The 26230-nt window shown below is 43.2% G+C and overlaps 1 protein-coding gene and 1 long non-coding RNA gene across 4 annotated transcripts in view; both read left to right on the top strand.

Moving 5' to 3' along the window:
• The window catches only part of LRP8 (LDL receptor related protein 8), a 197525-nt gene that overhangs the window by 73014 nt on the left and 98281 nt on the right, over positions 1–26230 (top strand). The window lies entirely within an intron of this gene.
• LOC134165977 (uncharacterized) lies at positions 412–1343 on the top strand. Its single transcript, XR_009965714.1, has 2 exons — positions 412–553; positions 1119–1343. It is a non-coding gene; the product is annotated as an uncharacterized LOC134165977 (long non-coding RNA).

Here is a 26230-nt window from a genome sequence, read left to right as displayed (position 1 = left end):
TGCATGAAACGTACTTGCAAATTTATACACAGTAATGTGATTATGTTTGCACAAGAGTATGGTTGTGCTTCAGAATTTATGACAGAAATTTGCTTTCTAGTTGTGCTGGGTGTATTTGTTGTTTTGGGTTGGAGGGGTTGGGTTTTTTTTGCTTAAAGACCTATAGCAAGAGTACTGTTTGCCAAACGCTAGTGTTTTTAACTGCTTCCCTGAAGAGCAGCTTGGTAACTCTCCAAGGATTACCATACTGCTGACTTAGGAACAAAAAAGAGAGAGCACAGAAAGAAATGTCTTTGCAACCCAGGCAATGAGAGAATGTGAGAACTGCTGACACCACATTGCCCGGAAACAACGTGTTGTTAGGTGCATTTTGGGATTGGGCTGTTGTGACACTGGGAACCTCTTGGGTTTGAGGGTAGAGTGGGAGTCCCTTACATCTCCAGTGGGCAGCGGGACGCAGTCAGCTCTGCCAGGCAAGGGGTGCCCAGGAGGCATCTGCAGCAAGAGTTGGATTTGTCTCTGCTTTGAATGATTAATAGCTCAAGCCTCACAGGTCATCATTGCTTTAAAATTACACATAGTTGGTGGTGCTTTTATAGCAGGGACTTGTCTGACACTTCTGATTTATACGACAGGCTTCCCTGTGTTTTAACATTTGCCAAAGCGTGACATTTCAGTCTGACCTTTTCTTCATGCAGTTGATGTGTTTTTCAAGCCTTTTATTATTTATTTATTAGATATACATTTTTTGTTAAAAGAAGTCTGATACTATAAAATATCACAAGGGAATTTTCAGCTTTCCACTCAGTGGAGAGACTGGATAATGTTTGCTGAAGATCGAATGACCAGGTGTAGAATCAAAGAGATGAAGAGAAATACTCAGTAACTCCCTGCTCTGTAAATGAGGCTCAGATGGTAGAGCAAGAAAATAGCCCAGGAAAATATAAGCCTATATTATACCGTAAATGCACAAGGGAGCTCAATTAAGGTTGTTCAGGAAATCGTGCTTGACAGTTTGCTTTGAATGTGTGATTTTTATAAACCTAATGCTCTTTTAGAACAGTCATTTCTAAACTACTGTGTGCTTTCTAAAGAAGCATATAATGTACTTCCTTCAGGGGGAACCTGCAAGCAAAAACTGAGAGATACGTTCAGCTCATGTGAGGACTGCTCACACAAGATGCTGATCTTACTAATAGGGAAGCCTGAGTTGTGCTGGAAGCTAGTGTGTCTGATGCCAACACTGATGTATGTAGTTGTCTTGCTGTTGGGAGAGGACCAGTTGTGTGACCCTTGATCGTACCTGGCTCCTGCTCACCAGAGAAATCTCAGCACTGAATTTATTCAGGCAGGTGGTTGTTTTTACAAGCCTGTGTTTTGTAGGCAGTGTTGGGAGAAGATGGATGTGAGAGGGACTTGCTGTGGACCTTTGGTGGCTGCAGCAATCACGTGCTTAGCAAGTCCAGCACTACTGCTTCTACTGCTGTCCATCCTGGGGGAAGTTTAAAAACCTTGTGTGGATGAAAGCTGGAGGCCTGAATTGCTTCTACTCACATGAAGGAAGCAGTTTAAGGCACTGTTAATGTCACAACTTGGGCAAGACGAGGCTGGGCAGAGCCCCGAGGGATCTGTGCACACAGTGCTTGGCTCCAGCTCTTGGTAAGGAGCATCTCTAGACAGTGAAGGAAGATTCTGGCTGGTTTGTTTTCCAAGGCCCTGCAGCGACTGTGTCTGTGATAGCTGCAACTGTGTGGGTTGTTTGAAGGTGATGCTGTCCTCCCTTTATAGATTTCCTTCACCAATAGCTGGAAGAGTGGTGATACCCTTTAAATTGTTAATAACACAGTTCTGTTATTGTAGAATAATATGGAAGCACAACCAAGTATTGTGCTAGTGTGCCTCTTGAACACAGGATGAGTGAATTGTTCAGATTTCTGACCTCTGTACTAAGTTCCTGGGGTCACACAGGCCTTGACCACAAACGAGAAGTACACACACATCTGGGTACTAACATGCTCATTGATACATCTTAAAAAGTAGGTTGGCTGCTTCCCTTAACTCTTCTGTTCCTGCAGAGAAAAGTAATTTGCTTGTGATCCAGTTATGTGCAATGTAGTCTCTTGGATGGCCGATTTCTGTATTCTTATTTTGGCTTGTTTGTTTTAAACTGGCATTTTGAAACTGGGTGCCAGTTAGCATCCTGCATACGGAGCAGAATCATCTGCTTTGTCAATATTTTTACCCCCATGTGTCTTTTGTGTTATAAGTTGAAATGAATTGCCTTTTCCTTTCTTCCACAAAACCAATTACAATTCTGTCATCTATGTAGGATTAATACTCCTAAATGTATGCCCATTTCCAGATAAATATTCCACTTAGTACACAGGTATTCTACTTACCCTAGGCTTATGCATAGGCAGAAGTTACATCAATTTCAATTAAATCCCTCTAGCCAATTGTTACAGAATTTTGTGCTTATGTCCTTAATTAGAGTTAAATGTGGCTTATATTGATGGGGTTTAAATATGTTTCTCACTGAACATAATTAAAATACAGAAATTCAAATTAGGAATGTCCATTTGAGGGGTTGTTTTGCCTCCTGAGTTTTATACTGAGTTACTGATGCTAGATTAACTTAAACATTTAAAATATGTTAAGACAGCAAAAGAGTGGGGACCTTTGGTGAAACTGAAGATAGTAGGGATGGGGGGAGGAAGGATCAGCAATCTACTCATGCAAAGAAAGCTGCTCCTGCCTGGGTTTTGAATACCAGGTACTATGTGAATGCTTTGGGTATTTCAAGTGGATGTCTTTACTGATGGTGGGAAGGATGGGTTGATTATGTAAATCTAAGCAATGGCCACTGAACCCAGACATGGATTTCAAATGTTGCTCAAGTCTTAATAATATGTGGTGTGTATTCAAATCCCAGGATTTATCACTTCCAAAGGTATCACAGCTTGTCAGGACTGCCACTAATTGTTATCACCTTATGCCATCACCTGCTTTACAGTCTCACCCCAGGACCTCTTCTGGCCCTGAGAGACACATGGTATATTAGACTGGAATTTGTCCCAGTTTATGCTGTACTGATTCTTACAAGCTGATAAAATGGAAAAACATAGAATCCCAGACTGGATTGTGTTGGAAAAGGGACCTTAAAAATCATCCAGTTCAAACTCCATGCCATGGGCAGGGACACCAGGTTGTTCCAAGCCCCTTCCAACCTGGCCTTGAAGAAAGCTTCTGCAAGGACTCGTATCTGTCACACTCCGTGGGGCTCTGGGATGCATTCCATTTTCACTTTGACTTAGATGAGCTCCTTGATAGGTTACCTTTTTGCTTTGAATTCACTAAGTATAAGGTTTGGCTCTCAGCCCTGAGTACTCTCCAGTCAAGTGGAATGTGGTTTTTACAGGGCTGTGATGTAAACTCCCCAGTAATTGGTCTCTAACCAGTATGGATGTTCCACACACCCCCAGTGTGGTCCACACAGTGTGGTCAAACAAGAGGCAGGTAAAGCTGGCATGAATACAGTCATATATAAATTAACTACCTGCTCCTAAAATGGTAAAAAGTGATCTAAATCCTTCTGGGGGGAAACAGGAGGGGAAGTATTCTCTGATCTCTGTACACATTGGAGAATACTTTTGTTTGGCTCAGGAAAGCACTCAGCATGAACTCCCTCCTACCCAAATACACCAAGAGCTGGTGTTACACTGAACCATTCATGTGGCAAATTAAAAAGTCTGCTGGACGGATGATATGGTTCCGAGAACTCAATAAAACTTATTACCTACAAGACTGATTCTTCTTATTCCAGTGACATATGTGCTGGTAGCTTTGCAACAGCAGGAATAATTAAGGAAAAAAAAAAAAGCAGTATATTGAGGCTTCATTTTAATGGAGCAAAAGAACTAATTTCTGTGTCTGTGTATGCAGGATTAAGTGGAAATCTCTCCACTATTGCCATCCCCAAAAGATATGAGCTTCCTAATCAAGTCATGCTTGTTAAGCTCAAATCATGATAGAGGTGTGACTATATTAAGGTAAAATCTTGGGAGGCCTGAAGTAAACAGTAGTGACCTGACTTGCATCATCTGGGGTATGAATTTATCAGTTTAATCTGGAAAAGGCCTCACTTCATTGGATGTGATGGCACCTGAGAAACACACAGTTGGTCTTCCCTGTGAAAATTCTCCATAAGGTGGTTTGAAAAGACAGCAAGCTCTATCTTTGATCCATGAACTGGTTGGTGTTTACTAATGATTTTCCAGGATAGGGAACAATAAGGAAAGCTTTCAAATCCCAGCAGCCAAAGTAAGGCAGACCCCTAAATAAGCTGTTTTGAACGCTGACATAAACATAATGATCAGCAATGTAGTAAATCGCAAGGACTCTTCAAGAGCACTTGAAGCACTCTTGACAGGCTGAGTTTGGTTTGTTCAGCCTGGAGAAGAGAAGGCTCAGGAGAAACATTGAACAGCTTCCAGTGTATAAAGGAGACTACAGGAAAACTGGAGAGGATCTTTTTACAAGGGCACGTAGGGGCTAGGACAAGGGGGAACGGATCTAACCTGGCAGAGGGGAGATTGAGATTAGATATATAAAAGGAAGAAGCTCTTCTCTGTGAGTGTGCTGAGGCACTGGCACAGGGTGCCCAGAGAAGCTGTGGCTGCCCCATCCCTGGCAGTGTTCAAGGGCAGGTTGGACACAGGGGCTTGGAGCAAGCTGCTCTAGTGGAAGGTGTCCCTGTCCGTGGCAGGGGTTGGAACTGGATGAGCTTTAAGGTCCCTTCAGCCCAAACCATTCTGTGGTTCTATGATTGTCTGCCTCTTCTGCCAACCTGTCTTCTATATGACCCAGAGATACCAGTGAGAGCCAAAGAGGTGATCCTCTTTCCCTTCCATTTTCAGGATGTATTTGAACATTCAGTCTGGAATGGGAGCACTGACTGAAGCACTAAAACCAGGCTGCTTGGTCGGCTGCTGGCTGAGCCATAAGAAACATCACAAAAACTTCAGAAACTACTAAGTTTCTACAGTTTTTTCATAAGTGACTGTCACATAACTCCTTGAAGTTGAACTTGCAGGCCGTCTGTAGTGCAAACCTGCAGAGGCCACCTGACAGCCTTATACATATTATAAAGCATCCTCCTGCTTCTGGGGTAGTATCAAATCATTTTAGCTCCATCCTCTTTAATTTGAGGTGGGGTAGACTATCAGCGTTCTTAACCAGAAATCTTGGATAGTCCTGTGATTATGGGAATCGCAGTATCCTATTAATATATGTATATTATTACTATATGTTGAAGCCTATGCTGGAACATATGCTTCTGCACAAGTCAATTCAAAAGAATTGCCATTATTCAGTATAGACACTAATAGGTAGTTCAAAGCCTAGGCAGAATGCTTTTTATTTCCATTTCCACTTGCAGCACTGCTGCATGTACCAAGAGAAATTCTCATTATACACTGCTTCTATTTCAGCATTTTGATGTCAGCAGCTCAACTGTGTGTGTGTGTGTGTGTGTGTTTGTGTGTGTGCCCTTGATCTTCTTTTCCTTCCTCTGAGCCAAATAAGTTCAAGAATCATTTTGGGCTGATGGTGACCATGCAGTAATAGTGACTCTGCAGTTCTGGTAGCTCTTAACTGCACACGTAAAATCAGGAGATAGGCTCTAAGAAGTATTTCAGGATGTTCCTTTTGTTCTGTTCCCTTAGCTTTCTTCCCTCATTTGCTTATATTGTCTTTGGAAGGATGTGTTTCCTTCAGTTGACTAGCAGGGAGGGCCCTCATTGCTGGATGTGATTCTTTTTATAGTCGACAGAATTTGCAGATGGAGTAATTGCCATGCACATGGCACCAGCTTCCTTTGTTACTGCCCTGACAGGTTGCTCTTCGCTTGACTTGACTTTGAAGTTCTGAGTTCTCGTTTCTAAGAAATTTGTTGTGATTTTTTGGCATTATTTCTTGCATGTTTACGAAGCTTTCCATTCATATTCACTTCTTGTCACTGCTGTTGCACTGGCTGGTTGCGAGAGAGATTTGGGGTGTTATAAATAATAAACCAGAAAGAAACAGATCTATTCCTTGTTCACTTCAGCAAAGCTCTTGGGAAGCAGCATTCTTATTAATGCTCATCTTTCTGCCTGTGACAAGGGAGGGGGATGGACACGCATGGCTGAGGGGATGGCATTGTTGTGTTTTCATCGGTTTTGTCTCAGCGCGTGTTTGTGTTGGGCAGAGACTGGCGTGACTTTCTCAGCTCTTTACCCAGGATCATTGTGGAAGCAGTTCGTGTCTGTTAGTTGTGAACAGATGGGAATGCATGATTTTTGGCACGAGGAAGGACAAGGAGACCTCACATTGCATATGAATAGACATCTCCGGGGGTTATCCTACCAAAATGAGGATCCGAAAGTGAAGGCAGAATGAAACTTACCTGGGGTTTTGTGCCCTGCTCTGTAGCACTTCAGTCAGTCCTGGCTTTACCTGTTGCTTCTGGAAGATCTTCAGACTTAGAGTGGACACAAACAGAACAAGGCTGATGAACTCATTTATTTTAGCTAGTCAGAAGGATATATTCTGCAATTTTTGGAGTAGTTTTAGAAGGGGGTGGGTAGATGAGCTAGGAACATAAGGACCAGCCTGACTATAGTGACAATTCACATCACTGGGGTTTTTATTATTAGTGTGGTTGGGACAGTGTTGTATTTGCCATTGTTTTACCACAGACAAAACCTGTTTGTGACATAGGGGGGTTGCATCCCATGCACAGGGAAGCACAAGGAGATGCTGCTGTGCTGAGGCTGGCATAATACCTGCTAAAAAGAGCACATTACAAGCTTACCTGTGTTGAGTTTTTCTTAGGAGGTGTAGCAAGTAGAATTTTCAAGGAAGTGTTTAAAAGCAGTAATGTGGCTCCATGTGATTCTGGCAGCTCCTCTGAAGTGTTAGTGACCATGTGAGAGAAAGCAAAAAAAGACTACTTTGAAAATAAGCTGGAGAAAAGATAAAAGTTAATCCCTTGCTGTGACATGAGGAGTGCATGTTCGTCAGTGAAGGGATGTGCAGAGGTTGTGCCAAAGTGCTGCTCAGTTTTTCTTGTTGTTTGTACCAGTCCTTGGCTAGAGAACCAAAAGGAATAGAGAAATGGATCCTAAATTACTGGGATTGATTAGACTCCAGACAAGACCTGTGCCTGTAAGCAGAGAGGAGCCAGGGTATGTGAGCTGCTATTTTCATGGGTTAAAAAGGTGTTGGCTCAAAAATGAGGCACGGACTACTGGTGAGTAGTGTAATGTGAAGGCAGCTTCTGACTGAGAAAAGAGGTTATAGGGAGCTGGGAACAGAGATCAGAGTTTGGTTCAGACATACAGACTCTGTGGTGAAACCTGAACATCTGCAAGAGGGAACCAAAAACCAGGCTGATTCTTGAGCGTAGGGAGCTTTGATTCCTCCATCCACACACACATGCCTCCCTTGCTCTATTTACCACCACATTCACTTACTGTTCAGCTTTCACTCTAATGCTCAGGCTGTGGGAGAAGGTCTGTAACACCACTGCCTCATTGCCTCCAAAATACACTGCACAAAGCTTCATGGTGAGGAGCAAAGAGAGAGAAAGAGCAAGAGCAAGGGATTTGAAATTGGGATTGTGGCTCTTCAAGCACTCATCCTAAATGCTCAACATCTTCAGAGATGATTGCAGTCAGCAAATGGAGGAAGATCTGAGGATCCTGGGAGCTTCAAGAGATAATGCATCCTGGGTGAGATGTGGCACTGCAGGTTCATGTCATCTGTTAGTGGACTGAGTACAAGGTAATCCTGTGCTATATCTGCTGGTACCTGTGAAAACAAAGCATGAACTAAGACAGAAAACCAAGTATTAGAAACTTGGGTTTTCTTTTTGTTTAATAGCTTGCATTCGGCTTCAATCATTTAAAGTTCCAACAGCATTCTCCCAGGAATTAAGGATTCATGGGGGAAATGGGAAGCTCTTTGTATTCCTGTGCAGAGCGCAGCCTGCAGCCTGGGCTTTCAAGGCTGAGTGACTGCTCTCCGGCACAAAGCCCGTGAGATTCTGAGATGCGTGGTCCTGCTTAGTTCCCTGTAGTTTCCTTGTTGTCAGGCTTTGAGTTGTTTAAATACAGCTTGACTTGCAGCATGAGAAAATGGTTTCTTGGATGCAATTGTAATGAGCTCTGGTACAGCTGGTGGGACCCAGAGGTAGTTCAGTGTCTTCTGCTTAGTGCTGCTGATCCTTGTTGGAAATTAGTACATGGCAAGGCTCAGTGACTTTAAAAACCATTCAAACACTGATTATATCTTTTCTTTTTGATCAGGAATATTTTACAGTGGTAGGTTGGGTTTGTTTTGAGTCACTGCCACTTTGGCTTTCGGCCACACGTTCTTTTACCGAGCTGATGTGATAATGTTTTCAGGTCAGATCAGACTAATCAAATGCTAAGACACAACTGTATGGAGTGTCTGAGAAGGTCAGCTCTGAGGCTTGCCTGTAACCCTCTCCTCAGAGAGTAATTATATCATATCTCACTCTTTGGGCTGAAGAGTGCTGCTCTGTTACCAAGCCTGGTTAAGTTGATCATGCTTCTCTGAGCAGATGTATGAGCAAGGGTTGTACTGTGTAGCAAGAAGATTTGTCTCTTCTAGTGAAGGCCCCTTAAATATAACAGCACTGAGTATGTACAGATGTCTGTGTTAGCTTTTCACATGAGTGTGTTATTGCCTTTTAATTCTTTTGCTCTTAATCTAGTCTTTTGGATCATCCATCAGCATTGATATGCTGATGGTTAAAAATGATGCTTTTATGTTTTTACTACAGTGTGAGTTATAAATAGCTGTAAATCAATAGCTTTTGGTTTAAATTGTTGTTGTAAATGACAAAAAGTGCACTCTAAAAAGAATCAGAAATACAATGATGAGAACTAGGCACATGTTTTAACTCTTTGACGAATGCACCTTGCAGTTTAGTTTAGCTTTTGGTTTCAGGTATTTAAAAGCTGAAAACCAGATTTGATATTCCGTGATTTCTTTGTAGCTGTTATAACTTGATTTAATCTTAAAGGGGTATGGGGAGTGTTATTTGGAACCATGGGACCAAAAAGACTTGCTTTTTCCCTTCCTTCTAAGTAATGCAGGACCAAGAGGAAAGGACCGAGCGGTGGTAGTTTCCAGTGATTTTAGCACTGTGTGAGAAAACTGGAAATCGGAGAGTCATAGAATAGTTTGGGTTGGAAGGGACCTGCCGAGTGAATAAACACTGCCCCTTTCTTGCTGTGATGAACTTTTGAACTGGGTATCTTTGTAGAATATGAATTCTGTGTGAAAAATGATGATTATCTGCCTAAATAAGCATCTTATTTTAACAAGTGTGGATTCTGCTGAAATACCGGTGCTGTGTTAGGGGAGAAAAAAGGTATTCTGTTTTAATGAAGTACCAGAAAGATTGTGCATTTCTTTGCTTGAACTCAGTAATTATTTGAAAACGCACAGGAACTTACTTTCCTAGCATATGTATTCTGTAATACTTAACAGTAAGTAGGTATCACACATTAGCTTACTCTAGTAACTATGAGGAAGTGGAACATGCTGCAGCAACAATAGATCTGGCAAAGCTTCAGGTTGCTTATGGTTTTGGTGATAACATTTCCAATTTCAGACTTGCTCTCAGGTCAAAAGGGACAGGAGATAGCTTGTTATAGTTGCATCCCAGCAGCTGAAGTGCCATTTATGGGAGAGGAAAACAACCCGCAAGCATCTCAGTTTGAGGGCTCTGTGACTGATTGCTGATGTGCAGGGTGGGTTTACACTGATAGATACTGCTTCAGAAAACATTTAAAGTTGCAAAGCAGTATCACTTCCATGCATTGTTGAGTTAAATGCATGGGGTTCTGTGCCTGTCATGACAGAGGTATGTGTCCTATAGCTTGTCACTTTTTCTGTGGTAAACGTAACAAATATTGGGGGTGGAGTGGTTGGTTTTAAGTATGAATCCAGCTCATTTAGCCAACTGCAAAGATCAGGAGAGTCGGTGCACAAGTCTGTCTCACAAGCTCAGCAGCAGAAGCTCTGTGCTTTTGTCTTACCATGAGGGCAAATTCTCTCCCTGGTGTATGTTGACACAGGCTTTGAAGTCAGTGAACCTTCCCAATGAGCTTTGGTTCATGCAGTGTAACCCTATAATAACTATAGGCAGACACAGAATCTGGTTGTCATTATTTCCAGGGGCCACAATATCTAAGCTCATCAAAGGGTGGAATGATAAAGCTGGTTATTGATCCCTGGGTCCTAATGATCAATAAGAGTAATGACTGCTTCCAGACCTCCTGTGATGGTGGAGAGCTCTGTGCCACTGGAAGGTTCCTCTGGACAGCAGTGCCTACGGCTTTGTACTTGCACCAGCAGAATTGGGTGCTGTTATTTATTTCTGTAGCAAAAAAGGCATTGAGGATTTTGTTGTGAAGATTCTAGGAACTCCAAATCCAAGAAATTAATAAAACTGATGCAAATAGAAACTGATATGGTAAGAATCGACCTTAAGCAGATCAGGACCCTTTTTTATTTGTATGAAAATACAGAGAGTCATTGGCAGAATTTGTCATGATGCTATGTTTATTTCAGAAGGTGGTATGGCTTACAATAGTAAGTGCCCCAAGCAAGCCTCTGTTGTTATGAGGTTTGGTGTCAAAGTCAGTGGTTTGCTGTTCACAACAAAAACTTTTTGTTTGGAGTGGCTTCTACCAGGTTTCGCTTCAGGACTATGACAGAGCTGTGGCTCTCGGAGGGGTTTGAATGGAGGTACGATAGCAGGCATCCCCTCAAGGGAGGCTTTCTGGGAAGAGGGAAACACAGAAAATACCTGAGATCCTTGGACTTCTTGGTGGGTTGGAACAGACAAGAGAAACCAGGAGATTCCTGTGAACAGCCTGATAGCAGGCCATTAAAGGAAAGGGGAAACTTGGGGTGCAAAAATGCAGTGAAAGGGTGAGTTGATCAGTGAGACTTACGCGGAACCTTTGGTGCTTGCATTCAGTGTGGATCAGAAGTTAGAGCAGAGAGAAGGAGGCTGTGCATCACTTGGAGTGAAATAGAATCATAGCCTGGTTTGGGTTGGAAGGGACCTTAAACCTCATCCAGTTCCAACCCCCTGCCACAGGCAGGGACACCTTCCACTAGAGCAGCTTGCTTCAAGCCCCATCCAGCCTGGCCTTGAACACTGCCAGGGATGGGGCAGCCACAGCTTCTCTGGGCACCCTGTGCCAGCGCCTCAGCACCCTCACAGGGAAGAACTTCCTTAAATGTAATCTAAATCTCCCCTCTTTAAATGAAAAGCCATTACCTCATGTCCTATCCAACAACATAAAAAAATAGAAATACAACATGATCTGGTACATTCCCCCCAGAGCAAATCTTCTCAAGGACCCAGGAGGTTTTATATGGTCCTCAGGGCGGTGGTCATTTTGGCTGCCCTCCAAAGGAATTCCTTTGGAAATTAACTCTCCAGACCTGGAAGGAGCAGCCCTGTGTGCCTTGCCTGCCTGCAGACCAGCTGTGGCTGGTCTATTTACCCTGCAGAGATGACTCCGTAGGAGACCTTAATGGAGGAAGACTTGAAGGAGTAGTTGTGCATAGGATTTGCAGATGATTTTAAGTTTTTATTGGTCAGAAATGACCAACGGTGTTGCAGAGCTGACTTTCTGAAGGCAGGTAGAGAAACACAGGTCTGCTAGTGCTGGCTGTCCATCATCTAGTGGAGAAGATGCAGTTGTGCTCTTTGTGGTGGTCTCAGCTGTAGGCGTAAGGAGATGGGGCAACATCCTGCAGAACTCTCCCCAGCCTGTCACTTGGCAGGCTCATGTGCTTCCTCGGAGTAGTTCTGCTCTCTCTGAGCCTAGGCTGACACTTCCAGCTGTTACTTTAATGCTGTGCAAATAGTCTGTATTTCAAAGTGGGGTTTAGATTTTAACAGCCGCTCTTTCTGCAAGAGCCGCTATTCCTCAGTGTTCTTTCAGCATCCAAAATGTCAGGACCCTTGGGAAATAGCAAGCCCAATGTATAGTGGTCAGTGCTAATCAGATTTCTAACTATTTCCTCTTGTGTCAGGATGCTGAAAATTCTTTGCCTTTGTTTAGCTTGCTTTGTGATTTCCATGCTCTGATTTTATTATGGCTGCTTAAGGCCTGTTGTACCCAGAACACATGTTTCACTGCGTAGAAAGCACAGTATTTGTGGGGGAGAAATGTAGAACTTGTAAACTTGAAGTGCTTGCCTCTTGTTAGTTATACTTGGTTTCTATTTTAACTATTGTTGTCTGTGCTGATAATTGTCACTTGCTGGTCAAATAGTGAGCTTTTTTAGTGTTGGAAAGGGTTGCTTAACACAAACAGAAAAGTAATTCTTTGTAATCCGGTGTTAGCTTTGGAGTCAGTCTGTGCTTGTGGAACTGGCAGCTGACTTACAGCTTTCTATTGCTTCTTTTTGGTGTTTTGGCAAAGAACAGGGCTCTGGCACGCTGGGAACCCCGTCCTTCCTGTACAGGAGGCTGATCTTCCTGAGAAATAGACTTCTTTCTATTCTCTACAGCTGCTCTCAGGCTGACTTGCTCTGAAACTTGTGGAGACTCTTTGAAAGACCCAGTCATGTTATTCAGAGTCAGTAGCACGGGAGGTAAAGTCATCCTGGGCAGCTGTGGGAGATACCTACCTCCGTGTCCCTCTGCTTGGGAGGGCTGCTGCTTTTCCATGCCTGGAATTCCCACAAGGGTCTGGGGGATGTACAGGTTTCCTCCTTACTACAGAAGGATGCAAATGCCTGGCCATGTTTGTGTCTCTTTGAAGACTTTGAGGATTCAAAGGTACAAGTGTGTCACTGGTATTGCCTATGTGTGTGTGAGTGATGTGGCATTTCTGTGCTAATTTGGCCTATCAGCTAGGAAATGTTCTGGCATATCATGTAACAAAAAGAACCTGTGTCTCAGGCCGTGGGACCGCAGTGTCTCAGCAGTTACCGATATTGTAGTTCTTTATTTCTGTCCTTTCAAGGCTCCAGAAGGCACGACTGTTAATTTATAGGCTCTCTCTCCCATTTGTCTGACGTGCAAACATGAATGTGTTTGGAGCAAAAAGGAAAGGGGAAGTCCAGGAGGAAAAGCAAGCCTGAGTTTTGAAGTTGGGAAGTTCAGCTCGCGAAGGACGTGTGACTTTCAGCAGCGAGCTCTGTTGTGACCCAGCACAAACAGCAACAGTGTTGGCCTTGTCACGGCTTCTTTAATGCTATCTGAATTAGTCTTCAAAACTCTTGAATCAATGATTGCTAAAGGAAAATTTTCTGGGCCCTTTATTTATGTCACTTATCTCCATCTGCTTCGGTTCAAAAGTATGGAAATCCATTCCAAATACACAAATGGTATGGGGGCCTACAAAATCTTTTTAGGGAAAGGGATATATTTGAGAATAGAAGCTTAACTGCTCTTTTAAGTCCTTGAATAGCTGTTAGAAAATTTGTCACTGCCACTTCTTTGAACTGGAAAAGAGCAATTCTGGGATTTAATGAATCCAAAAGATTGTCATTCTTCCTTCTCTTTATCAGGGAAATGATGTAACATCATTCCAAACAAGATCACTGGGAGCAAAGCATAGAATCATAGGTTGGAAAAGACCTTTAAGATTATAATCAGGATCCCAGTGAAAGCCAGTCATTTAAATCCTTTTGCATCTCGGGATCTCCTTTATCACTGTGTATTTGCACAGTGCTTATTTCTTTATGCTGAAAGACGGCAAGGGGAAAAACCCCTCTGGTCCAGGATTGGGAGTCTGCAGGCAGCAGCACCCTGCTTAGGAGGTGTTTCTGTCCTCATTCCTTTCCGATTCACTGTTTTGTATATGACCCTTTGACATTTGCATATGGCAGGAGGCAGAGAAAAGATGGTGAAGGATTTAGCCTGAAGGAAAATAGACTCTGAGAAGGAAATGAGCCTTTCAACCTGGGATATGTGCATACAGTTTGATGGGGGGAGTCTGACTGGGTCTAGTTATTATTCACTGTGGATATACATGACACAGAAGTGATGGTCTCTGTCTTATGGCAGTGACAATGTGGATGGGCCCTGAAAGACTGGGAGATCCCTGGCATAGGAAAGAGTCTGTGTAGAAGCAAAATCTTCTGTGTGAAAGTGGAGCATTTGAGACTGTCAACAGCATAATTTCCCATTGCAGTTTGCAGCTGTCATTTCCTAGGAAGCAGGGTTACCTTTTTTTCTCCTGCTTCCTTCATGGGACGAGAAAATATCCCAAATGTTAGACTTGCTCAGGTAAAGACTCAGTGCCTCTGTACTTCTGGTTTCCAGTTGTTTTCCTTCAGATAATTCAGAAAGCATCCCTATTGGGGTCCCCCTGGGCTTGCTGAAGTATCAAGAACCATTTTCTGGGCTCAGTAGTGCAGTTTTCCAGCTTTTGATCTTTAGGGTTTCCTTTCTAAATTCTATTATTTAGATTTTTAATATTTTCTGCAAGAAAGATGCTGTGACATTGCTAAAGTTCACCTAGGTGCAGCGTGACGGTATATATTAGAAGAAAGAATTGGGAAAAGGATTAAAGGAACAAGAACTGGCATGTTTGCATTACTTGATCTTTTGTCTTGGTGCTGCCCAGGCAAACAGAAATGTCTCCAGTGGCTGTGCCTCAGCAAAGAATAAAATCGGGAAGTGTTTGTCTTAGTCTTTTCCTTCTGATGTACATATGCATGTGTGTGCCCATACACATGGGATCTAGGAGCATAATAGTGATAAAGGTAATCTTTGTCCCAGAGCTGTGACTATGCAGGGGTGAGACAGGGTGCAGGGACTGAGCAACTCAGGCAAAGGGGAGAACACACGGGGGGGAATGGGACTGACAGAAGAACACAGGATGAGCGATTCCTGTTAAAACTGAGTTTTCTCCTATTCCTTGTGTTCCCATATTGGTATTAATGAGGGGGTTAAAGATAATACAGGCATTGCTAATTTTGAGCCATTCCACTTAGAGAAGGTAGCTGAGAAGATGAACTCAGTGGCCATCATCCTTGCCTTGAATCACCAGCTAGATTATTCCTTCTTTTACCTTGAAATGGCTTTTCCTTTGAAGATCAGCTCTTCACTTCCAGATTCAGCAGTGCAGCTCTTTTTTGAATCCTTTTTGCACTGCTGTATTGTGCTAATGCAAGGTTTCTCCTCTGCTGTAATATCCCTATTACACAATATCACCATCCATCCAAGTGGTGGCGAAAGAAAACAGAACTGCATTATGTTTCCATGTTTGGCACTGTAATTTAAATAGACTTAACCAATCTACATTTTCCTTTAAATTGTCTATTACTAGTCAACTTAATACCTTATACAAATAATCATTAAAGTAAAACCATAGGGTAAACTCTTTGTGTAAGCAAAGAATGGAAATTATTTCAACAACTTAATGAATTAACCTGTTCAAGGAATAATTTCCAGAACTTAATAGCACATTAGGAAGGGCTTTGAAGTGAATAATAGATAGTGCTGCATATTTAAGAAAACATATTTTCCTTGCATCAGGGCTGCATACCTGGTGGGATTTCCTGATGTGTGTCTGCACATGGGACTGCTATAAGGGAGCATAACTTAGACTTGTAGGAGTGCATCTGCCACAGTGGATTTGATCCATTACATCTCCACAAACGTGCTTTTCATTTTGTTTCTCACTTGGATTCTTCCTGTGAGTAGTATTTGGGGCTCCATCAGGTCCCTTGTTGATGTCCTAGAACCAAGCCTGATTCTTAAAAGCATTTTTTTTAGGTTGGAAGGGACTCTGGCATTTATACTGATGTTCATTCACTTTTGCTTGCTCTTCTGTTCTGAAGAGGAAGGGATTTTGCTGGGAATTTTCCTTTCGCAACCAGTCTGAACAGCACTTTCTGGATTAGGAGATGCTCCACAGAGTAGAAGAGGAAGAATCCCCCCTTTCCTGAAGGGAAATGTTCTCCTTGCTTCTGAATGGTTTTAGGGATAAAAGAACTGGAGGCTAAAATAGCAGTATCTACTTAGAGATACTTCATAAATCCATTGCACTTTGAGAGTCGGTTGAGTCCTGGTTGTGATGCTTTGTGTCTTGTCCCAGCCTCAGACGCAGCACTGCCTTGATTGTGCAGGAAAGCTCAAGCTAAAGGAGATATGTGGAAAGGGGAAGAATTTGCGCCTTTATTTCTACTGTCTCATTTCTCACATATTTCATTTAAACATGAAAAATAGTTTCCCTCTGGCTTTAAAGGTCCTCCCACAAAGCTGTGGGTGCATGAGCTTTAGGTAATGTTTCAGTGGAATCTGAAGCTCTGAAGCTCAAGATGGAACCTAGGACCTGAGAACCAGCAGGGAGAGGTGACCAAGCTGGTGATGCATGAAACATGCAGGTACCTGCATGTACTTCAGGTAGCCAGGAACTGGTGTGTTAAAAGAAGTTCACAAAGTAACACAGTTGAAATCGGAGGCTGAAATGACTGTTGTGATAGAGAAAAAAATGTTTTGGGGTTAAAAAGCAAAGAGTGTTAGGGGCGAGAATACTACTGAAGGAGGATTAACACTTGGAGATGTGAGAGTAGGTCAGGTTGCTGGATTATGAAGTGGGCTTCTCTGGTAAACTTGCCCTGGTGTGACTTTTACCATTGTTGAGCTGTGGGTGATTCTGCAAGTATACCTGGTAACAACTCATGTAATACATGTGCTCGTTATTTATAAGCTGGCAGAGTTCACATATTGCTTTTGCATGAATTGTATTGGTGGATGACTGTATTAGAAACTCTTATGGTGAACATATTAAAGCTTGTACAGCAATAAACAAACACAAATCCAGCAGTGCTGCGTGTTTTAAAGTCCATGTTTGCAAACTGATACACCATAAAGGAGTAAATCCTTAGGAGCAGTGAATGGAAACAGCTCTGTTGGTTTCTGTAGAGCTGCACTGGTTTACATTGACTAGAGTTGTGGCCTAAAATCCTTAGGTATGTTTAGCACAGTGCATTTGTCCAAGAAAATATGATAACAAGTCTCTTTGCAGTGCCAAGAAAATTGTCCCACAAGCAGTGGAGCACACCCAGCACATCATGCCAGTTCGGTCAAGGCTGAGTAGCAAACAACAGGCCCCAGAACTGAGTAAATGCCTCTGTAATTTGTCTTCAGACATTGTACTGCTTGCAGCTCTGCCAAGGAAATGGAAAAATGGAGAGAGAGCCCTGAGCAACCCGTCACAACACAATGAATCCAGCTCCCAAAACGATTGTAACTGGGATGCTGCTTTCCTCACACATACCGCCAGCTACAATGAATTGAACAAAGCAAAAGCAACTCCTCTCTTTGAAAGAAAGAAAGGAGGGGGGAAAAATAATCGCATGATGTCATATTTTGTGCTAGTAGCATAAACTTGGCAGCTTGTGCAGCAGGATTGGGTGAATGTGTGGAAACAGCAGGCAAGTCTAGATCCATGTAGCCTCCTTGCTTTGGGCCCCAGCTGCCATATGCCTCTGACCAGCAAGAAGTCAAGGAAGCATGCAAGATGCTCCTTTGGTCACGTTCTGCAACGTGCACTTTATTATTGTCATAGGTACTGATGCAGCTGTGATGAAGTGGATCAAGAACTGCTCATCCAGACACAAAATCACTGTTGACAACAGTAGGTGAGGTTCTGACTTCCCAGGGAAGGTCTGTGCTATGTTATTAAGTATGAAGTGAGGGGAACTGAGCAAAAGGCAAACTCCTCTTGAAGCTTAGGACCCTCAGACTTTTGATGCAGTGCAGTTGCTTGCTCTGGGTTGTGTCATGGACACATAGGATCACTCCAGGGATCTCTTAAATCTGCAGGGTTCTTTGGAGAGACAATGCAGCTTTCCTGCCAGCATTTCATGTCCAGGATCTCTTCCTGTTCTGCCATGTTTCCTCTTCTTTTTTTTCCTTCTTTTATTTTGTTATTAAATACAATACTTTTTATTCCTATAAAGTAGATTTTTTCTCCAGATAAATCTGTTCTTCAAACAAAACTCAATGGCAGAAACTTCCTGAGCAAAAATAAACTACCTGTCTCTGTTGGAGCTGTGCTAGTGACAAAACAGCCCTTTTCATCTTCAAAGCACTGTGCAAACTTTAAATAATGGATTTCTTTTTTTTCATCAGGGCTGTGAAGTATGTATTAATGTTCCAGATGAAAGATGGGAAGCCAATAAGAGAGGTGAAGTTATTCAGCTAAAGTTGTTGTGATCAGAGCCAGCTTAGAGTGGAGGCTCTCCAGGCTGCCTGGTCCTAGAACATGAGATTCGTGCTTCTTCACACTTTTGCCAATCTGGGATGTAGATATAATAAAATCCAATGAAGTTAGTGGAGATTTACTTGGAATAAATTTGTTTAGTCTTATTCATGTGCTGAGGTGCTGCACCATTGAGCAAATAGTCTTAACTATTCAAGGGTAGGTAATAAAATGAAGACAAGAAGCTTTCTTACCTGTTAGAAAGAAGGTGAAACACAAGCTTCCTGTGTGCTACAACCCAGGACCATCTGCACACTTGCCCTGACAGACCCAGAATTTCATTGTGCTTTGATTTTTACAGTTTCATGTGGCTGTATTTTGAACTCGGCTGCTCATTGCCGTGTATAACATCGTAAAGCTCTTTGGTGCCTGTGTACCAGTATGCACTCTGTGATGCGTGGCAACCAGGTAGAAGAGAGGGGTGAGTGGTTCCAGGCTTGAGCCGATATATATCGATGATGCTGGATCACGGAGGGGTCTGATCTTATCTGTGAAACATCTTTATTTGCTTGATTTCATTGGGAATGATTTTTATGGCTTTGATACGAGATGCTGTGCTCTCCTCTACAGCAAAGATAGGAGCATGGCCTTGGTGCTACGTTAATGATCTATTTACTGATTTACAAGTTCAGATCAGTGAATGTGGTATGTTGTAAGAGTACAAGAACTTGTAATTGATATTAGTAGAACATGAAAGTCAGAGCAGAAAGTCATTTCTGCTGGCAGCAGCCAGTGCCGCCAGTGTGTCCATCAAACTATTACTTAGGATATCCTGTGAGTTAGAGGGAGCAGTTCAGTAAATGCTTTCAGTGAATGTCTTAAAAGTGAGGATCATTCTTAGGAGTGAAATTAAACTTGTTTGACTTTGCCGTTGATACTGACTGTTCATAGGAAGTGTTTCCAGGGTAATGACCTCTCAAGTGATGGTAAGAAATAGTGTATCTGGAGTTCTCAGGCTTTGGAGAAACCTCAGCTGTACCTTTAGGGATGGATATTGTGGTGTGGTGAATTTATGATGTCCTGACAGCTGTTAGGGTGCCTCAGCTTGTTGTAATGATAAGGTCTGTTTATTCCAACCACAGCAACATCAGCATCATTGTGACTTAACAGTTTTATTTATTTCATGGTTCATTCTTGCAAATGTTATAAGGCAAATGAGAAGGAAATATAAAATTAGAATGAGAACTAGGGTACCTGAAGGGACAGATTTTTAGTCCAGAGTACTGTGGGGATGCTTGGTGGATATGAAAGCATTTGAACCAATGAAAAGTTGATTTGCATTAAGCAACTGTTGTTTATACACAGGTCATCAAAGGAGCACATTATGGAAATAGGCAATAAATTAAGATGAACTGAAAGCAGGAGGTGGGTCAAAAGGGTAAGCCCATCAGAATAAGTCAAGCACAACCCAGCTGAAAGGTCAGGTTATTGAGTGGTAGCTACTGTTCCCATGAGATTAGGGTAGGAGAAGGCAGCCAGATGCTTCCCAATCTTTATTATCAGAAAGATTTTTTTCCTTATTAAGGAGCAGTATTCCCATCTGCAATTTCAAGTGGATGGGAGGGTGGTCAAAACACAGCACATGGCCTGAAACTAGCTTCAGATATTACTTGTCTTCATGAAGTGTTGCCCACAGCTACACCTGAGCTCTGGTGGTCCTTGCCCTCAGTGCTGTGCCAGCATACATCATTGATGGGAGCGAGGGAGGAGGAAGGTCTGATTTCTTTGATGATTAGATACTTGCTGCCATTAGCAGCAGGCTCAAGTTTTTGGCAGCTCTTTTAAAAAATAAGTTTTAAATGTGTAACGTGTCACTTGGGTTCATTTGTGCTGTTAAAAATGAGGCCCTTCACTGCCTTCAGTGCTGCAGAAGGGTGGCCTTCTTAGCATGGCTATGAGAGTCCAGAAGAGCCTTCAGATGGGTTGTCATGAAGACAGCCGTGTGCTCAGTCGTGACTTGCCTTGTGTGCAGCTGGTTGGGAGTTTTGAAAACTTAAAGTAGAGCACAGGTTTCCATTCTTCAGAGAATGACATTGTAGAAGTTGCTCTGTCTACTCTGCTGCAGGCAGTCCTGAAGAGCCCTATACCCCTGAGACCTTAGATGAAGTCAGGTCGACGGAGCGACTTGCCTTAGTCGATGAGGAATGGGTTAGAGATCAGTTGTGCAATCTGGACGTCCATAAATCCATGGGTCCAGATGGGATGCACCCGCGGGTGCTGAGGGAACTGGCGGAAGTCATTGCTAGACCACTCGCCATCATCTTTACCAAGTCCTGGGAAACGGGAGAGGTGCCTGAGGACTGGAGGAAGGCAAATGTCACTCCGGTCTTCAAAAAGGGCAAGAAGGAGGACCCGGGTAACTATAGACCGGTCAGCCTCACCTCCATCCCTGGGAAAGTGATGGAACACCTTGTCCTTGGTGCCATCTTAAAGCATATCAAGGATAAGAGGGTTATGAGGGGCAGTCAACATGGCTTCACCAGGGGGAAATCATGTTTGACCAATCTCTTAGCCTTTTATGAGGAAATAACACGGTGGATGGATGATGGCAGAGCGGTGGATGTGGTCTACCTTGACTTCAGCAAAGCCTTTGACACAGTCTCCCACAGCATCCTCACGGCTAAATTGAGGAAGTGTGGACTGGATGACCAGGTAGTGAGGTGGACTGCGAACTGGCTGAAGGAGAGAAGCCAGAGAGTTGTAGTCTATGGGGCTGAGTCTAGTTGGAGGCCTGTAACTAGTGGAGTGCCTCAAGGGTCAGTACTGGGACCAGTATTATTTAATATATTCATCAATGATTTAGATGAGGGAATTGAGTGTACTATCAGCAAGTTTGCTGATGACACTAAGCTGGGAGGAGTGGCTGACACGCCAGAAGGCTGTGCTGCCATCCAGCGAGACCTGGACAGGCTGGAGAGTTGGGCAGGGAATAACGGGATGAAATATAACAAGGGAAAGTGTAGAGTCCTGCATCTGGGCAGGAACAACCCCAGGTTCCAGTATAGGTTGGGGAACGACCTGCTAGAGAGCAGTGTAGGGGAGAGGGACCTGGGGGTCCTAGTGGACGACAGGATGACCATGAGCCAACACTGTGCCCTTGTGGCTAAGAAGGCCAATGGCATCCTGGGGTGTATTAGAAGGGCGGTGGTTAGTAGGTCGAGAGAGGTCCTCCTTCCCCTCTACTCTGCCCTGGTGAGACCCCATCTGGAATATTGTGTCCAGTTCTGGGCCCCTCAGTTCAAGAAGGACAGGGAGCTGCTGGAGAGAGTCCAGCGCAGGGCAACCAAGATGATTAAGGGAGTGGAGCATCTCCCTTATGAGGAAAGACTGAGGGAGCTGGGTCTTTATAGTTTAGAGAAGAGGAGACTGAGGGGTGACCTTATAAGCGTCTATAAATATATAAAGGGGGAGTGTCACGAGGATGGAGCCAGGCTCTACTCAGTGGCAAACAATGATAGGACAAGGGGTAATGGGTGCAAACTGGAACACAAGAGGTTCCACTTAAACTTGAGAAGGAACTTCTTCTCAGTGAGGGTGACGGAACACTGGAACAGGCTGCCCAGGGAGGTTGTGGAGTCTCCTTCCCTGGAGACATTCAAAGCCCGCCTGGACACATTCCTGTGTAACGTTATCTAGGTGTTCCTGCTCTGGCAGGGGGATTGGACTAGATGATCTTTTGAGGTCCCTTCCAATCTCCAGCATACTGTGATACTGTGTGATACTGTGAAGGTCTTCCAAGGTGTGGGAGCTGTGGAGTAGCAGGGAGGTTCTCTGCATATGTGTTTGGTTGTGAGATAGAGCTTCTTGTCCACTCCATCCTTGAATCAATAAGCAGTAGCAGGTACTTGAGCATTATAAACAGTGACCATGTATTTGTTATTGACTAGTAAGTAAATAATGTCTCTTGGAAAGCAAGAAAATAAAACCATGTAAGTATTATTTCTGATAGTCTGAGGATGCTTGGAAAGGTGTATTTCTGCTAGCTAAGTGGTTGTAGCAGTTGAAGGCTTGGATCCTTTCTGAATAACTAAGGATGGATGGCTAAGGTCATACTAGCCTATGCGTGAGTGTGTATGTTTGTCAAGCACATGTATGCTAGAAGATTCATTTCCAGCAAGCAGATTAGACCTTTTAACTCTTTAGGAAGTATTATATTTTCTGCTTATGGGTTGTTCCCTCTTAAGGTCCCTTTTAAGGTGTAGGCAGTGCTGTCACAATAAACGGTGAGCATCCTTGGGTGTATAATCAACATCTGATTTGCTGTGCTGCATTCTGCCAGATTTTGAATTAAATCTTTCAAACTGATGAGAAATAAACCAGGTAGAAATCTTCAAAGGAATTCTTAAGAAAAGAATTCTTTAGGAAATGCTGTTAAACATTGTTCATGTCTTTGGATTTTTCTCATCCTTTCTCCTGGGCAAAAAAGTCAATACTCCTTAGTACTGGTGAGAGGGTATAAAGCTATGGCAGGTGTTGGCTCTCCAATACATATAGACCGAGAAGGAAAGAGGACTCGCTATTTAGGATTGATGTTTTCTCAGAGTATCAGATGAATGCAGCGTTATTCTATCTCCATAATCTGTTTTAGTGCTTTGGCCTCTCATAATCAGATTAGAAGCATTTGAATGTCTTGTGCAGGTAGACTGATTTTTTTTTTTTATTTGCTCCTTACGATACATGTGGGAAGGTTTCTGGAGCATCTTACTGGTTTTGGCTAAGGGGCTGTATGTGTTCAAATGAGAGATTCCAGTGCGAGTTGTGCAATGCACACAAATTTAAGTAAAAATTGTTAATTTGGAACTGAATCAGAAATACTGAGACATTACCTTATTTTACATCTTTCTCTTCTGTGCTTGACTTTGAAATGTTGTCCTTGACATGGACTATATAATAATAATTCCCTAGCTTGCATGCCCTTGCTGCTCAGCTCTGTGGGAGGGCCTGGAGCAAGTGGGTGATTCCTAAAAGGTTTTAATAATGTATGAATAGCATTAAAGTAAATGCCGGTAAAGCTTTGACCTTTTGAATTACCCACTGATACATCCTGGAAGGGGAGGGAGGTGGTGTTGATATGTAGTTGCCCTGGGGGCAGTAAAAGAGAACTGTCACTGAATGTGATGTTACAACACTCTTGACTTGATATCTTGCCATAATGTAGGTTGGAAAGCACTACAGTGTGGGAATGGCATCTCACCCTGCTTCTGTCCAACACCATAGAGGATTTGGCTGGGACATGATTGCTGCTGAGCATGACAGTGGCTGTTGGCAGAGTGGTTGGCTTGGGGACATCTGGGATGAAGCTGCTCCAGAGGAGGTTTATCCCTGCGGTGAGCAGATCTTCATAAGCAACAGGTTACATATGAATCCTGGCAGGGAATGATGGAGGAGGAAATGTGGATATTGGCTTGACTCCGCTTTTCCACCTTTCCCAGCTGATTTTGGAGCTGGCAACACATTGCTCCAGAGGAGCAGAGGCTGTGGCCTGGTGTGTCTGTGTGCTCATGCACTTGTTCCACCTTGGGTGGGTTTTCTTCCTGAGGTTCAGAGAAGGAAGGGAAACCATGGGCAATGCAGCCACAGAACAGGTGTTGAGCTGTCACTGATTTAGGACTCTGCTGTGTCCTTGCAAGGTTAGACGGTAGTTTTTGGTTTCTTTATCACTTTGTTATATTTTACTGATTTATAAAAGATCACAACGTAGCCCAATAATAAAAGGACTGAGCTACAAACTAAAGCTTTACCCTGGCACCATCCTTACTGTAGGAATAAAAAGGTTCTGCAGTGTGGCAAGGTGTACAATAAAGTTGCACTGAGAAAACAACGAATTCAGATAAAGCAGAAAACAATACATACTTTTTAAGGTGGTGTTTGGGAAAGGGGTGGAATTCTCACTCGGGCTCTATATTTTCCACAATTTTATGTTTTCATAAATAAAATGTAAGTAGTCTCTTGTTGCTGACTATGGAAAAATATTTCATTTTGTAATTTTGTTGCATGTGTTTGTTCTGAATGTTTTTATTAGATTTTAGGTAATATTGAGTCTCTAAGGACAGGCCTGAAGCTGAAATAACTTTCTATTGCCCTGCTGTTTAAAAACTTGTTAACCATTCTGGTCTCAAAGCAGAAAAGTAGGTCCAGGGAAGAATAGGCTGTGGCTGCAAGCACAGCAGCAGGTTGTCTATGGCTTTCCACTTCTTCTGTTACTGCAGCTAAAACACAGAAGGTCAGATGTTGTTCTCCATTTGAGCTTATGTAAATTCAGATTAACCCATTAGGAGAACTCTCCGGGGCTATGTTAACAGCACAGCATGACTTGGGAAGCAGGTGATTTTTGTCTTCTGGCTTGGATTTTGATCTGTGCGGATTTCTTGAGAGGATATAATTTTCTCAGTGGTCTCTAAGGAGCTAGTAGCCATCATCAGTTATGCTTTAAGTATTACTGACTGGTGTCCATTTGGCCTTAGATGACTTGTGGAGACAAGGATCGTGTGGATGAGGATTTGATCTTAATCACAAGCCTGTGTTTGAATTAACAAAGGACTTCGTGTTTTCACAGAAAACTGGCACGAGCCTGAAGACTTTTAAGCAGCTATTTATAAATTGCTCTGTCTCCAAAATAGCTTTGTACCTTTGTACACAGTGCATCTGGCCTTAGGGGACAGTCAAACTCGGTCTTCAGGAGGTTGCCAGCAATCCAGTAAATCTTTGCTACGCAGGACAGGTCACTGATAGCAGTCCTTCATTTAGATTTGGGCACTTCTGTGTGGTGTAACCTTAGACCTATGGCTTCCCCTTGCTCACTATGCAGCAGCCTTGTAGGGACCAGGAGAGGCTTCTGTCCTGTGTTCGCAAGGAGCACAGCCCCTGGGGGGCTCTGACTTGGGTGCAGGACTCAGAGGTGATGATTCTTACAGCCTGAGAGTCCTGCAGTGTTTCCAGGCATTATATGCATGTACCAAGTTCCTCCTTGGTAAACAGCTATTCCGCTGTTAGCAAGCTTTGACATAGTTGCTTCCACGGACAAAGGAAGAGAAAAAAGTTAATCAGTGTAAGGCAGCTCCATTACATAACAAAGGTTATCTGAAGACACCGATACCCTGAAAGTCCCCTCTGTTCCTTTCTATTCCCAGGGACAATCAGCTTATTCTCATTTTAACAGCACACTATCAGTTCTGGCCCATTTAAAATTCACCTGCCAGTTGAATTGTGTGACAGGACCTAAGTGACCCAGGAACGAAGTTAAATGTTGATATCTTATAACGAACTGCCACAGACTGAGAGCCGAGAAGAAAAAAGGGAAGGAACGGAGCCAGCTCTCGGAGAAACAAACCTTTTTCACAAGGCAGGAAATAGGAGCTTTCTTACTCGTATAGTGTAAGTGGTTTTGCTCCGTTTTCTGTTGCAGCTTCAGATCCTTGAATCCTTTATCCTTTCATGAGAAAGGAAGCTTTCAAGTTGGTGTATGTTTGCGTGTAGGCCCCTTCCCTTCTCTAATGATTCTCTGCCAACCCACTCCTCCTTCCACCTCTCTGAGTCAAGAGCCAAAGGCAGAGGAGGGAGCATGGGTGAGTCTGTGTCACCTGCTTCTGCTGGCCATGTGAATGACTCTGTCAATCATGTATTGCCCAGGGACTGTGGTTTCAAGGACCAGGACTGTTAAACATATGGCCATTTGGAGAAACTTCTGAGCGTTGCAGCTACATTTGCTGCGTATTTGATGTCAGTTGCGGTTTGGGGTGTTTGTTTGCTTGGGGATGAGGTGCAGTTGCTTTTAGACATCTGTCCTCAGTAATTCATTTCATGATAAATTGCCACATGCATGTCCAGGGATACCCGTTAAGTGATTACCTGACCTGGGGTTGAGCCGCTGTTGACTATAGCTATTGCTGTTGCAGTGGTTTTAACTT

The sequence above is a fragment of the Pezoporus occidentalis genome, unplaced genomic scaffold, assembly GCF_034315485.1.
Source record: "Pezoporus occidentalis ecotype Australia unplaced genomic scaffold, CSIRO_AGI_Poc_V1 ctg25, whole genome shotgun sequence".
Lineage (NCBI taxonomy): Eukaryota > Metazoa > Chordata > Aves > Psittaciformes > Psittacidae > Pezoporus > Pezoporus occidentalis.
This window is presented reverse-complemented; position numbering and strand designations above follow the sequence as displayed.